This window comes from Procambarus clarkii, chromosome 41 (genome assembly GCF_040958095.1).
Source record: "Procambarus clarkii isolate CNS0578487 chromosome 41, FALCON_Pclarkii_2.0, whole genome shotgun sequence".
In the NCBI taxonomy this organism is placed as follows: Eukaryota; Metazoa; Arthropoda; class Malacostraca; order Decapoda; family Cambaridae; genus Procambarus; species Procambarus clarkii.
The window spans coordinates 7963216-7975421 of NC_091190.1; the positions used below are offsets into that span (position 1 = coordinate 7963216).

The following is a 12206-nucleotide window of genomic DNA, read 5'->3' on the forward strand; positions in this document are numbered from 1 at the left end:
TAGTTGGTTAATGAAGATTTTTTTAAATAATTTTCCATCAACAGCGTCTTTTTTGTTTTTTTTGTTTTGTTTTTAGATTAACCCAGCCATGGTGTCGTTGCATTAAGTTCATGACTGTTGTTGCATAATTGATACTCTTACCACTTTTGTGGCTTGGGGTGTCTTATCTTATCAATATATTGACAGACATAAAAGGAATAAGAACTCTTTCCATTACTGTTTGCACAATAAGATTTCATAAATACTGCTCCTTCTTTTAAGTTTAAAATTTAAAGTGTAGTGTAAATGTTATGAATAAGTCAAGTTCTGTTATTCCTCAACCATTCCTCAGCATTTTGTCTCCAGTAATTGTATTCTTTGTTGCTGACCTGCTGTCTTGTGTTTCATTACTTCTGTGTAACAAAGGTACACTACTTTTGTTACAACTCAGTTGTCAGGGGGCGCCCGACAGCCGAGTGGACAACGCTTCGGTTCGTAGTCCTGACGTTCCAGGTTCAAACCTTGGTGGAATCGGAGACAAATGGGCAAAAAGTTTCTTTCACCCTGATGCGCCTGTTCACCTAGCAGTAAATAGGTACCTGGGAGTTAGACAGCTGCTACAGGCTGCTTCCTTGGGGTGTTTGTAACAAAAAAGAGGCCTGGTCGAGGACCGGGCCGCGGGGACGCTAAGCCCCAAAATCATCTCAAGATAACCTCAAGATACCCGAATAAAAATGTGAATTTGAAGTTGAAAGATGTCCAGAGGTGCGCTCCCAGCAGAAGACAAGGTGCAGTACAGAGGTGGAGGAGGCGCCACTCTGAGCCACCCCACACCCGGAAGCAGAGAAAAGAACGAAGCGACGTCCCCACATATAAAATCTAGAACACCCAACATCTAGAGGGCTACGACTCGAGAGAGAAGACAAACGAGAAGCAGTAGAAAAACCATGATAAACAACGTGGAACACACGCGTACACCGCCCAGAAACAAAAACACCCCGGCTCCAGTACGCGAGGTACGAATCGCACCACCCGTCCATCGGGTGGCGCGGCTCGTACACCAGTCGGACATACACATATTGTATATACACGTATCGTACATACACCAGTAAGGTGTACGTAACGAATAGGAGGAACGTCAAAACAGGAAGGAGAGATGACGTGAAAACAAAAGGCGAAACAGAAGCGAAAGAAGACAATGAGGACGGAAGGGGACCAATGAGCTCGAAAAAAGACTAGAGGGAAACCCCACCAGATGTCAACAGACATTCCAATAATATTGGAAGGTACGAAGAGGTGCGCGAACAAACGAGAACCATGACAAGTAAGCACAAATGCACGGAGGCACACATGGACAAAACATACACCCCTGATCAAGGTACAGGCATGGACCCCGATACGAAGGGAACAGTATCACGACGAAAGCGTGAAATGAATGAAGAAAAGGGAGTGAAACATCCCTAGGAATGACGTGACCGACGGACTCCAAGGAACATGAAACCGAACACAGGGAGGGGTATACACAAAACCAACAGGACTGCAGAGGGGGAAGGAAACTCCCCACTCTGAGGAACTGCAAGCCCCGTACTAATGGTACAAAGACCCAAGCGGGGCAAAACGGGGCCGAGGGCCCCCAGGCAACTCCTCCCCAACCCTGGGAACCTCGATGGCAGGACCCGGGGCCGAGCCGTACCCCCAAAGCCCCAGCCTCATAAGGAAAAGCCGGGACAGCCATGCAAAACACTATGCATGGGAGCCCACTGGTCAGACCCATACGGCACGGCTGGAGGAACAGGCTCGAACGCCTTTGCCGCCACCCTGGAAGAGGAAAAACCCCGAGACCGCCCGAGTCTCAACCCAACGAGACCCTGCTCCAACCCCAAAACCCGCCTACAATCTGGAGCTAGCAGCAAGGGAAGGAAGTATGCATAACAGATGGAGAAGGACTAGGAGGAGCGGAAGGAACCAGAGCCGAAGCGACCCCCATTCCCAAGTCCGGACCCCCTACAACCAAAACGGGGCAGTCACGGGGCATCCAGGGCTGCAACCAACCAAGAGCATTGCAGCAACCTAAACCTAGCATGCAATGCTGCAGCCGCCTGCACCCACATATGACCTGGGTGAACAAAAGCATGTACATACGACACCCGTTGCACGACTCCGGATCAAAAGAACCAAAGACCCAACAGGCAGTGTGTGTGTATGCATATACACATGTGCGCACACACACACACACACAGTGTACACCTGTACATGTGTACACACACACACATACACTTGAAAAGAAAATTACAAGCCGACAACCAATGGGCAGAGAGCACCACGCCGGCCAGTCAAAGAAGGCACAAAACTGCATCAAAAGGCCCACCTCGACAACAAAACCTCAAAGTCTCAGCATGACCACAACATGTGCCAAGACCCAAAAAGATCAGTCTGCAAGCCAGGAAGACCCCAGAACTCCAGAAGGCAGAAACCGGGTCATACATGAGGAAACAAAGCCCCTGAACCCACAAAGGGGCCCAAGAGGAAGAAACCTCCGGAATGAAACCAAAGAACCCAAAGGAACCCGGAATCGAACCAGGGGGAGCCCAAACCACCACATTTGCCGGCAGAGAAACACCACAGAAAGGCAAAGCACAGCCCCCAGCCAGAACCCCCCAGGGAAACGGTCATAATAGACCGAAAACCGAGGGACAAGGTGTGGGAGCAAGAATAACAGCCCGGGACACTGAGCCCAAACCCAAAGGCCCAGACCCAAAACAGACAAAATGGGAACCCGGTGTAAAATCAACACCCAAACATTTCCTGTTCCCAGAGGAACAGGAAATGGGCAGAAAACACCAGAAAAGCAAAGAAACGACAACAAGAGAATAAAACGTCTGAAAAAGTTGAAAACTCACCCAAGAAGCTCGCTCAAACACCCTGGCGCATGTAAACAAACTGCAACGCCGCCCTGGTGGCCACGCCGGGAAACCGGCAGACGAAAATGGCTGCCAGAACAGAGGGCTGTGACTGACGCTAAAGATACGAAAACACGCAAGCAAAAGTGGGAAGCAAGCAGACTGGATGGGCGAAAAACTCCGCCCAAAAACAGAAAACCCAAGCAGGGGCAAACCGCCCCAGAACTGCTAGCAGGCATCCCCCACAGCCCTGGGAACCCGCAACAGAGGCCCCGGGGCAGAGCCGTCCTCCAAGCCCTCCGCCCTTAAAGAAAAGGAAGAGTCCATGGGAAAGGCAGCAAGAAAGGGCCGCTGGTAAGACCCAGAAGCCTTGGCAGGAGGAACAGGCTTGAAAACCTCCGTCCCCCAACCCGAAAGGGGCAGCCCCCGAAAACCGCCCGAGTCTCAGCCCCAACTAAACCCCGCCCCGACCCTGAAACCCGCAGATGGTTTGGAGCCGGGAACAGGGAGGGAAAGGGGCGAACAGCACCTAACCAAAATGGGGCAGCCTCGGGGCATCCGAGTGGGAAACCAACCTAGCATGTTGCAGCAACCTAACCTAGCTTGCAACACGGATGCCGCCTGTACTCTGAACAGTAATAACATCAGGAGAGTACTGGAGAACAAGCAGAGAATATTTCTCGCAAGACTCCGGGTCAAGGTGTCAGTGACCGAACAGGCAGCATGACGGAGGTAAAAGTGGCGACTGTCACCCGGAGACAAGGGCACAGTAACCAACGATCCCGTACAAGACGGGTTGGAACCCAGAAGACACATTCAATGGTCCACCGAGCCCAGACAGGGGTTTCCAGGGTCTGTAGGCTGACTGCTACAGGAAGCCCAGGCAAGGTGTTGCTAACTGATTAAGAAACCCAAAATAACAAGAGGGTAGAGGATAGCACTGAAAACCCCTGCAACGTGCACAATTACGGGGGCCTAGCAGAGGGCTGCCAAACACTACCTGTGGAACTATAGCCACACTGGGCAGACCCCCACCAGGCAATTGAAAATAACAACAAAAGAAAACCCCCGCAAAAGTACACCGTCTCCAGAGGCAACAGGAACCGATCGCCGCTTAGGTGGCAGGTCGTGCAACACCTTGACGCCCTAACCAGCACAATACCACTCCCTACCCAGGGCCAAACAAGGGCCCCAATCCCCATCTGGCCCCAAGGGCGAGGCAAATGCCGAGCAGCAAGAACCTCTACGGGAATGGTTCCCGAACGCCCCAGGGAAGATAACCCTGTTACGCAAGGGCAGTACTCACAGGGCGCTTAGGGAAGTCAGCCACTAAGTGCATGCAGCCCTGGCACTGATGAGGTACTCCTGGCCACCGCACAACACAACACATGGCAGTGAACACCACACAAGGCAAACACCGCCTAGCAAACTGAGGCCAGAGAAGCGTCTATCCTGGTTGACATTAGCATACGAACTGAAGCTTGGCAGCCGGCGCGGTGGGTCCGGGGCTCCCCCCTCCCCCTCTCGGGGCGAGGGATGGCTGCGCGGACGATCGGCGCGGCAGTAAAGTGTGATGTTTGCTTGTTTCCTTGGGATTGTAGGGAGTTTCTACCTCTCTGTTCGGTTTCTTGTTTTAGTTTTTTACCATGTGGGGCTTGTTTTGTTATGCCTACCTTTCTGGGTGCCTAACCCCGGTCGATGGCAGATAAGGAAAACCCCAACCACAAAGGGGTTTTCCCGGGGCATTGCTCCCTGAAACCTCTCTGAAGGGGCCAGGTTCTGGCACTGGTCCCTGGTAGGTCTGAACTCCTTAGCTAATGTCCCGGTCTAATATAACATACATTAGCCCGATAAGCTCCAGGGAGCCGTAGGGGCTCCCCACAGAAAACAAAAAACAAAAAAGTAAGTGCCCAGGGGCCGAGTCATCTCCCAAAGATCCGGCCTCAAAAGAAGAGGCCAGCTTTGCTGTAAAAGCTGGTAGAAAGGCGGCCAACTGGTCAGACCCAGATGCTTCGGCAGGGAGGTTATCTATCTTGAGGTTATCTTGAGATGATTTCGGGGCTTTTTAATGTCCCCGCGGCCCGGTCCTTGACCAGGCCTCCACCCCCAGGAAGCAGTCCGTGACAGCTGGCTAACACCCAGGTACCTATTTTACTGCTAGGTAACAGGGGCATAGGGTGAAAGAAACTACCCATTGTTTCGCCCCGGCGCCTGGGATCGAACCCAGGACCACAGGATCACTACAAACCCTGTGTGCTGTTCGCTCGGCCGACCAGCTCCCATTCCGGGAGGAAAGATTCTTATGCCTGCGTTGCCAACCCAGAATAGGCATCCCCTGAGACCGCCCGAGTCTCAATACCATCTAAACCCTTCCCCAATCTCAAAATCCTCAGATGTTTCGGAGCCGGAAACATGGGGAAAGGGGGGACCAGACCGAATCACAGCAGGGGGAAGGACGAGGGGGTGTGGACTGAACCAAGGTTGAAGCGACCAACAGCCTTAAGTCCGGGTCCCAATAACCATAACAGGGAAGCCTCGTGTCTGCAAGGTTGCTGGGTCAGCAACCAACCTAAACCTAACGTGCAACGCCTGCGCCGCTTATACCCGAACATTGTCATCAGTAGACTGGGTAAACCGAGTCACCAGCAAGCAACAAAACTCGCAGGACTCTGAGTTGAACATCACCAACCCAGTAGGCAGCATGATGGAGGCAAAAACAAAGAGAGTCATCTTGAGACAAGGGGACAGAGCAACCCTCAAACTCACATAAAGCGAGGGGGGGGGGGGGACTCAGGGGTCACATCCATTGGACCCGCGCACCCCCGTGGGGCTTGCCAGGGTCCTGAGATGGAACTCACGCTCAGGGAAGCCCAGGCAGGGTACTGCTAACCGGCGCCCAAGTCTACCAACAACTTTCTAAGTAACTGAACCCCCGGGATGTGTACACTCACAGGTACCTAGCAGGGGATACCAAAAGAACGGAGAAGCGTATGCTATATACAACAGGGGCAACAACCAAGGCAGACCCCCTACCAGGCAATAAAACAAAAAGAAAAAGAAAACCCCGCAAGAGGACAGCGTACCCAGGTGGAACAGAGCCGGCCGCAATGAGAGGTGAAAACTAGTTGCACAGAACCCTGCGCTCCCCACCAGTGCAAACTGCCTCTTACCCTAAGGTGAACAAGGATGACAGAACACAGCAGCACACAAAGGGCGACCACACTACGAGCAGCAAACGACCAAGCAGAGGCAAAACCAATGGAACTTGTGGAAGGAGGCCCCAAGCCCCAAGGGCAGTACTTACCCGGCACCTTGGGAATTGCATACTTACCTAGGCACCTAGATGCATTCAGCCCGAGTACTGAAAAATTACTCCTGGCTCGTGCACCCCAAGAAGACAGCCACCACACGACACAGGTACAGAGCTGAGAACCAATGTCAGTAGCCAGAGCACACGACTTCCGCCAAGCGCATCAGCCTTAGAATTGGGGTTGTGGGTAGCTGGCACGAGGGGTCTGGGGCTCCCCTTTCCCCCCTCCTGGGGAGAGGGGAGCTGCGCAGATGACGGCACGGCAACATGGTGATGTCATACTCGTTTGCATGTTTTTGTTTGAGAAGTTCTGTCCACTAGTTCAGCTCTCAGTAGCAATTTCTTAACCAGAATAGGGGTTTGTTTTGGGATGCTTACCTTTCTGGGTGCCTGACCTGGTCGATGACAAACATAGAATGCTTCCAACCACATGGGGGTTTCTATAGGCCATTGCTCCTTGTGCCTCTCTGAGGGGCCAGGTTCTGGCTCGTGGTCCCTGGTAGGCCTAAGAACTCTGTGGATGACGTGGGAGACCCGCACCCGCGAACAGGGAAGAAGGGAAACCGAATCAACCCAAAGCGCGTCCCCGGACACAGTAGCTGTGGCGTGCAAATATCGGTGAAGAGCCACAACCAGACACAAAACATGATGCATCCCCGGCCTAACCAACCAAGTATCCACAACCCAAGGACCCCCCTGGAAAGCAGCAGTCTCATTCTTTGCCAGAAAAGGAGGAGACGGCTGCAAACGAACAAAACCATCACGAAGACCGAAAGAGCAGAAACTCTTGCACCAGATGAGAGCATGAAGCTCACCAATCCGACCCCCAGAGGCCAGTGCCAACAGAAAAAGAGCCTTGGAGAAACAATCCTGAACAGAAGGGGCCACAACAAACCGAGGAGAAGAAAGAAGAAAGAAAAAGAAGAAAGGACAGAGAGCACTCTGTCCAATGACCAGGATGGCTCAGGCGGTGCATGAGCAGGCTGGAGGAAAAACAATGCCCGAGACAGCTTGCGAAACGGTGCAGAAGTAACATCAATATCGAAAGCAAGCTGAAGCGGCTCCGCCAGTGGTGCACGATATGAGGCAAAAGTGTTAGGCATAAAGTGACGGTCCTGGAACAACCAAGAGAGAAAAACAACTCAACCCTAACAGAAAGCGCAGTACAACGATGAAGACGCAAGAAGAAATGGAAGGACCGCCAGGAACTTCGTACTGCCGGTGAGACGAAACCCACAGATGGGACACTAACAAAGAAGCCACCTGATCACCATATAGATGATGATAAACTTGAGTCAAAAACACCAAATGCGAAGACTCAAGAAAAAGATCGAACCAGCCACGAGATGTTTCGGTCCAATCTGTTGGAAGAGGCGGAGCTGTGGGAAAACCTCCGGGTTTGGACACCGAGCAAGCAGCATCTGAATCCACGGCTGGGCTGGCCACCACAGGGCCAAGAGGACTACTCTCCCCTGGTAGATCTCCAAGCGAGTCAAGACCTGGTGCAACAGCTGAACTGGGGGGGAAAGAGGTACAGGAACCCCCCACCTCAACCAGTCCTGCTGAAAGGCATCTACCCCGACGGCCTCACAATTGGGGAAGGGCGCCACGTACTGGGGAAGGCGCCGTGACCACGCCGATGCAAAGAGGTCCACCTGTGGGCACCCAAACGTCCCGCAGAGCGAATGGAAGGAGTCGGCGTCGACCGTCCATTCAGTGGAGAGGGGGGAACGAAATGGGACAGGCCATCGGCCAAGACGTTGGACACTCCCTGCAAATAAACTGCCAGGAGAGCCAAATTCCTAGAACTCGGCAGACGAGTCACCCGAAGCGACAAGCCCCAAAGAGCCAAGGACCGCATCGAACCCCCTCAGTTCAGGCAATTGACCACCAGGGAGCAGTCTGAATGGAGCTGGATCATCGATCCATGGGCGACCTGAATCCACCGAAGTGCAAACCACATCACCGCAAACTCCCGCACCGTGCTGTGGGCTCGACGGAAGGACAGACCCCATCGCCTCTTGCCGGCCTGGTGAACACTGGTCACACAGCTCCAGCCGAGAGACTAGACATCCGTGAACACTTCGAGCAAGGGCTCGGGTAGGCGCCAAGGCACTGAACCCCGAAGAACCCGAAGAGGAAGCCGACGACACAGCAGCCGATGCAAAGCCCCCAGGGGGTAGAACCCTGCGATTGCGAGAGAGGTGGAAGGGACGTCCCTGAAAGAACCAGAACAGCCAACAAAGCCAAACCCAACCCAGCAGGTAGACCAACATTGCAAAGTTCAGGCTCCCGCACAAACCCTCGAGTAACCGCCGGGTGACCCGGGAGCCCCCCAAAAACAGGCGCAAGCGGGGCCACAGCAGAAGGAGAAACTCCCGAGAAAGAGACAAGGAAGCGGTCTGAGAGTCCCACACAAGACCCAGCCACGACCGAACCTGGGAGGGCACCAGATGGGACTTCCTCCAGTTCACCAAGAACCTGAACCCGGCGATCTGGGAGAGAACCAAATCCCTAATCTAGCAGACAACTGGACCGGCTGGGAGCCCAAACCAGCCAGTCATCGAGGTAGGCCAACATCCGAACACCTAAAAGACGCAGACGGGCCACGACGACTGTGTTCACACGAGGCGTGTGAACACGCGAGGAGCCAGGTTCAACCTGAATGGGAGACAACGAAAGCTGTAACAGTGACGCCCCACAACAAACCCAAGCCGTGAACCCCGGGGTTCACGGCTTCATCCGGGGTTCCCTGAACCCCGGATGAATAGGGACGTGCCAATAAGCATCCCGGAGGTCCAAGGACACCATCCAAGAACCCGGCTCTAACAAGAGCCGAACTTGAGACAGCATAGTCATCTGAAAGGAGGGGCAATGAACCCAGGGGTTCAGACGGGACAAGTCCAGAATGAACCGCAGGTCCTCACAGGGACTGGAAACAGACGGGAAACCCACCTGAGGGATGACGTCATTTCAACGACGCCCAAGCGAACCCACTCCAAGATGACTCGTCGGAATGCAGGAGAGGAAGCCTGCCCATCAGCCCCGAACCTCTGGAAGGGGAAGGGGGAGGGGCCACCCAACGCCAGCACAGGGCCGAAGGAAATGACCTGAAATGCCCACAAATCGTGGGACCAGGCGTGAGCGAACAGCGCAAGCCTCCCCCTTGTTGCTCCGTCAATGGGGCGAACCGCGAAAGGGGGAAAAGAAGCACAAGGCCGAAGCCAAGAGGCCCCTGGCGTGCAAATCCTCGGCTACCTGTGCAGCCGAATGGGAGGGAACCTGCACATGGACCTGCAGAATAACAACATCCCGAGGAAGGGCAGGAGCAAACAAGCACTCATTGAGGTGCTCATGGTCGCCCCCCAGGAAAACCTGAACCACAGGAGAAACCTCGTGCCACTCAAGCGTGCAGGAACAACAGAAAAAATGCCAGGCCTCCAAGACAAAGATAGGACAGTCCGCCAGCCAGGACGACTCTGGAACCTCGTAACGACCCAGAAAGAGAACGAAGTCCCAAACCTGAAAGACGAAAAATCACTGAGGGGTGATCCGAGTCATGCAGAAGGTAAGCCACAAGGGCCGCCTGCACTGCAGACAGTTGGATGCAGGAAGCCGAAAACTACGGGAAAGACGGAACCGACGCACCCGAGGGGACACGGAACCGAACCCGGGGAGGGGCAGACACCATATCCAAATCTTATGTGGAGGGGGGAAAGGAGAATCCCACTCCTTGTAACATTAAGCCTCGCTTTGAGGGTAGAAAAAACCAGGCAGGGTCCAGTGGGGCCCAAGGCCCCCAAGTCAGCCCCTCCCCAGCCCCAGGATCCCTCTCCTGAAAACCAAAGGCCGAGTCATCCCCTAAGGCACTGGCCCCTAAAGAAAAGGCCGGCGTAGCCGAGTAAGCCAAACAGAAGGGGGGGCCCACTGGTCAGACCCAGATGCTTCGGCAGGGAGATCAGACTCTAAGGCCTCCGTCGTCACACCGGAAGAGGCATCCCTGAGACTCTAAGACCATCTAAACCCTGCCCCGACTCCGAAACCCTCTGACGTTTCGGAGCTGGAAGCAGGGGGGGGGGGGAAGACCAGAATGAACCACAGAAGGGGAGTGCCCCCGCACTCCCCTTCTGTGGGGTGGGGGAGAGGGGGACTTCTGAGGGGGCGTGGACTGAACCAAGGTCGAAGCGACCCCCACCCCCAAGTACAGGTCCCAATAAACAAAACGGGGGAATCTCGGGGCATCCGGGTGAGCAACCAACCTAGCGCGTTGCAACAACCTAAAATGTGCATGCAGCGCCTGCGCCGCCTGTACCCGCAAAAGATCATTATTGGACTGGGTAAATTGAGTCACTAGTAAGCAGCAGTACTCACAGGACTCAGGGTCGAAAGTGTCACCAACTCAACAGGCAGCGTGACGGAGGCAAAAACCGTGAGGGTCACCCTGAGTCAAGGGGACCGAGCAACCCTCAAACTCACACGAACGAGGAGGGGGGGGGGGCTCTGGGGACACATCCATTGGACCCACGTGCCCTCTTGGGGATTCCCAGGGGTCCTGAGCGCTTACTACAAGAGGACTCGTGCCCAAGTAAGCCCATGCAGGATGCTACTAATCGGCGCCCAAAACCACCAAACAACAATCTAAGAGCTGCACTCCAGGGATGTGTACACTTACGAGGACCTAGTAGGGGGCACCACCGAATAACTATGCACAGGTAAGACCCAATAAGGGCAAAGTAAGGCAGACCCCCCACAAGGCACAAAAACAAGAAGAAAAACAAAACCCTGCAAGAGGACAACGCACCCCAAGGAACTGAGCCGGCTACCGTGATTGGTGACAACAAGCTGCGCAGCACTCTGTGCCCCACCAGTACAAACTGCCTCTTTCCCTAAGGTAAACAAGGAAGACAAAACCCCCAAGCACCCAAAGGGCAGCCGAAAAACCGAGCAGTCAGACAGCCTAGCAGAGGCAGACCACGAGGAACTTGTGGAAGGTAGCCCCAAGCTCCAAGGGCAGTACTTACAGGGCACCTAGGGACGATAACCCTAGGCACATGCAGCCCGAGTACCGTGGAATAACTCCTGGCTCTCGCACCCCTGGAAGACAGCCACCACACGCTAAGTACAGTACTGAAAAAACGCTGGAGCCAAGCACACGACCTCTGCCTCTAGCATCAGCCTGAGAACTGAGGGTGGATAGCCGGCGTGAGGGGTCTGATGCGGAGGGGGAGGGGGAGTTGCACAGACAGCGGCACGGCGTCGTGTGAAGTCATGATCGTTTGCTCGTTTCTTTTAGGGGAGTTCTATCCACTTGTTTGGCTTTTGGTAGCAATATTTTCACCAGAATAGGGGTTTGTTTTGAGATGCTTACCTTTCTGGGTGCCTGACCTAGTTGATGGCAGACATAGAATGCCTCCAACCATATGGGGTTTCTATAGGCCATTGCTCCCCTTGCCTCTTCTGAGGGGGCCAAGTTCTGGCTCGTGGTCCCCAGTAGGCCCATAGAACTCCATACACATGACTGATGCCAAAGTCTGACATTAACATATGAGCCTACTAAGCTCCGGGAAGCCGAAGGGGCTCCCCCCAGAAAAAACAGTGTTGAATGTAATGAAACATCATTTTCTCGGCGAGACCCAGAGGCTCCCCAGAGCTATCCAGGCTGATATGGATATATTAGACTTGGCATCAGTTAGTGTGAATGGAGTTCTTAGGCCTTCCAGGGACCACGAGCTAGAACCTGGCCCCCCTCAGATAGGCACGAGGAGCAATGGCCTATAGAATTGCAGATGTGAGTTGGGGCATTTTATGTCTGCCATCGACCGGGTCAGGCACCCAGAAAGTTAAGATCCCCAAAACAAACCCCTATTCTGGTTAAAACTACCACTGAAAGCTAAATGAGTGGACAGAACTCCCCAAATGAAAACAAGCAAACGAGGATGATGTCACATGCTAAGGTGTGCCGATGTCATGACTGTTTTTCTAAGGCTCTTTTCCTGTTAGCATTGGCCTCTGGGGGT

The 12206-nt window shown here is 53.8% G+C and overlaps 1 long non-coding RNA gene across 1 annotated transcript in view; it reads right to left on the bottom strand.

Annotated features, from left to right (window-relative positions):
• LOC123761252 (uncharacterized) overlaps positions 1–11317 on the bottom strand; it is a 30871-nt gene extending 19554 nt beyond the window's left edge. The window contains exon 1 of the long non-coding RNA XR_011231043.1: positions 11211–11317. This is a non-coding gene — a long non-coding RNA (uncharacterized lncRNA). The remainder of the gene's footprint in view (positions 1–11210) is intronic.
• Between the last annotated feature and the right edge of the window lie 889 nt (positions 11318–12206).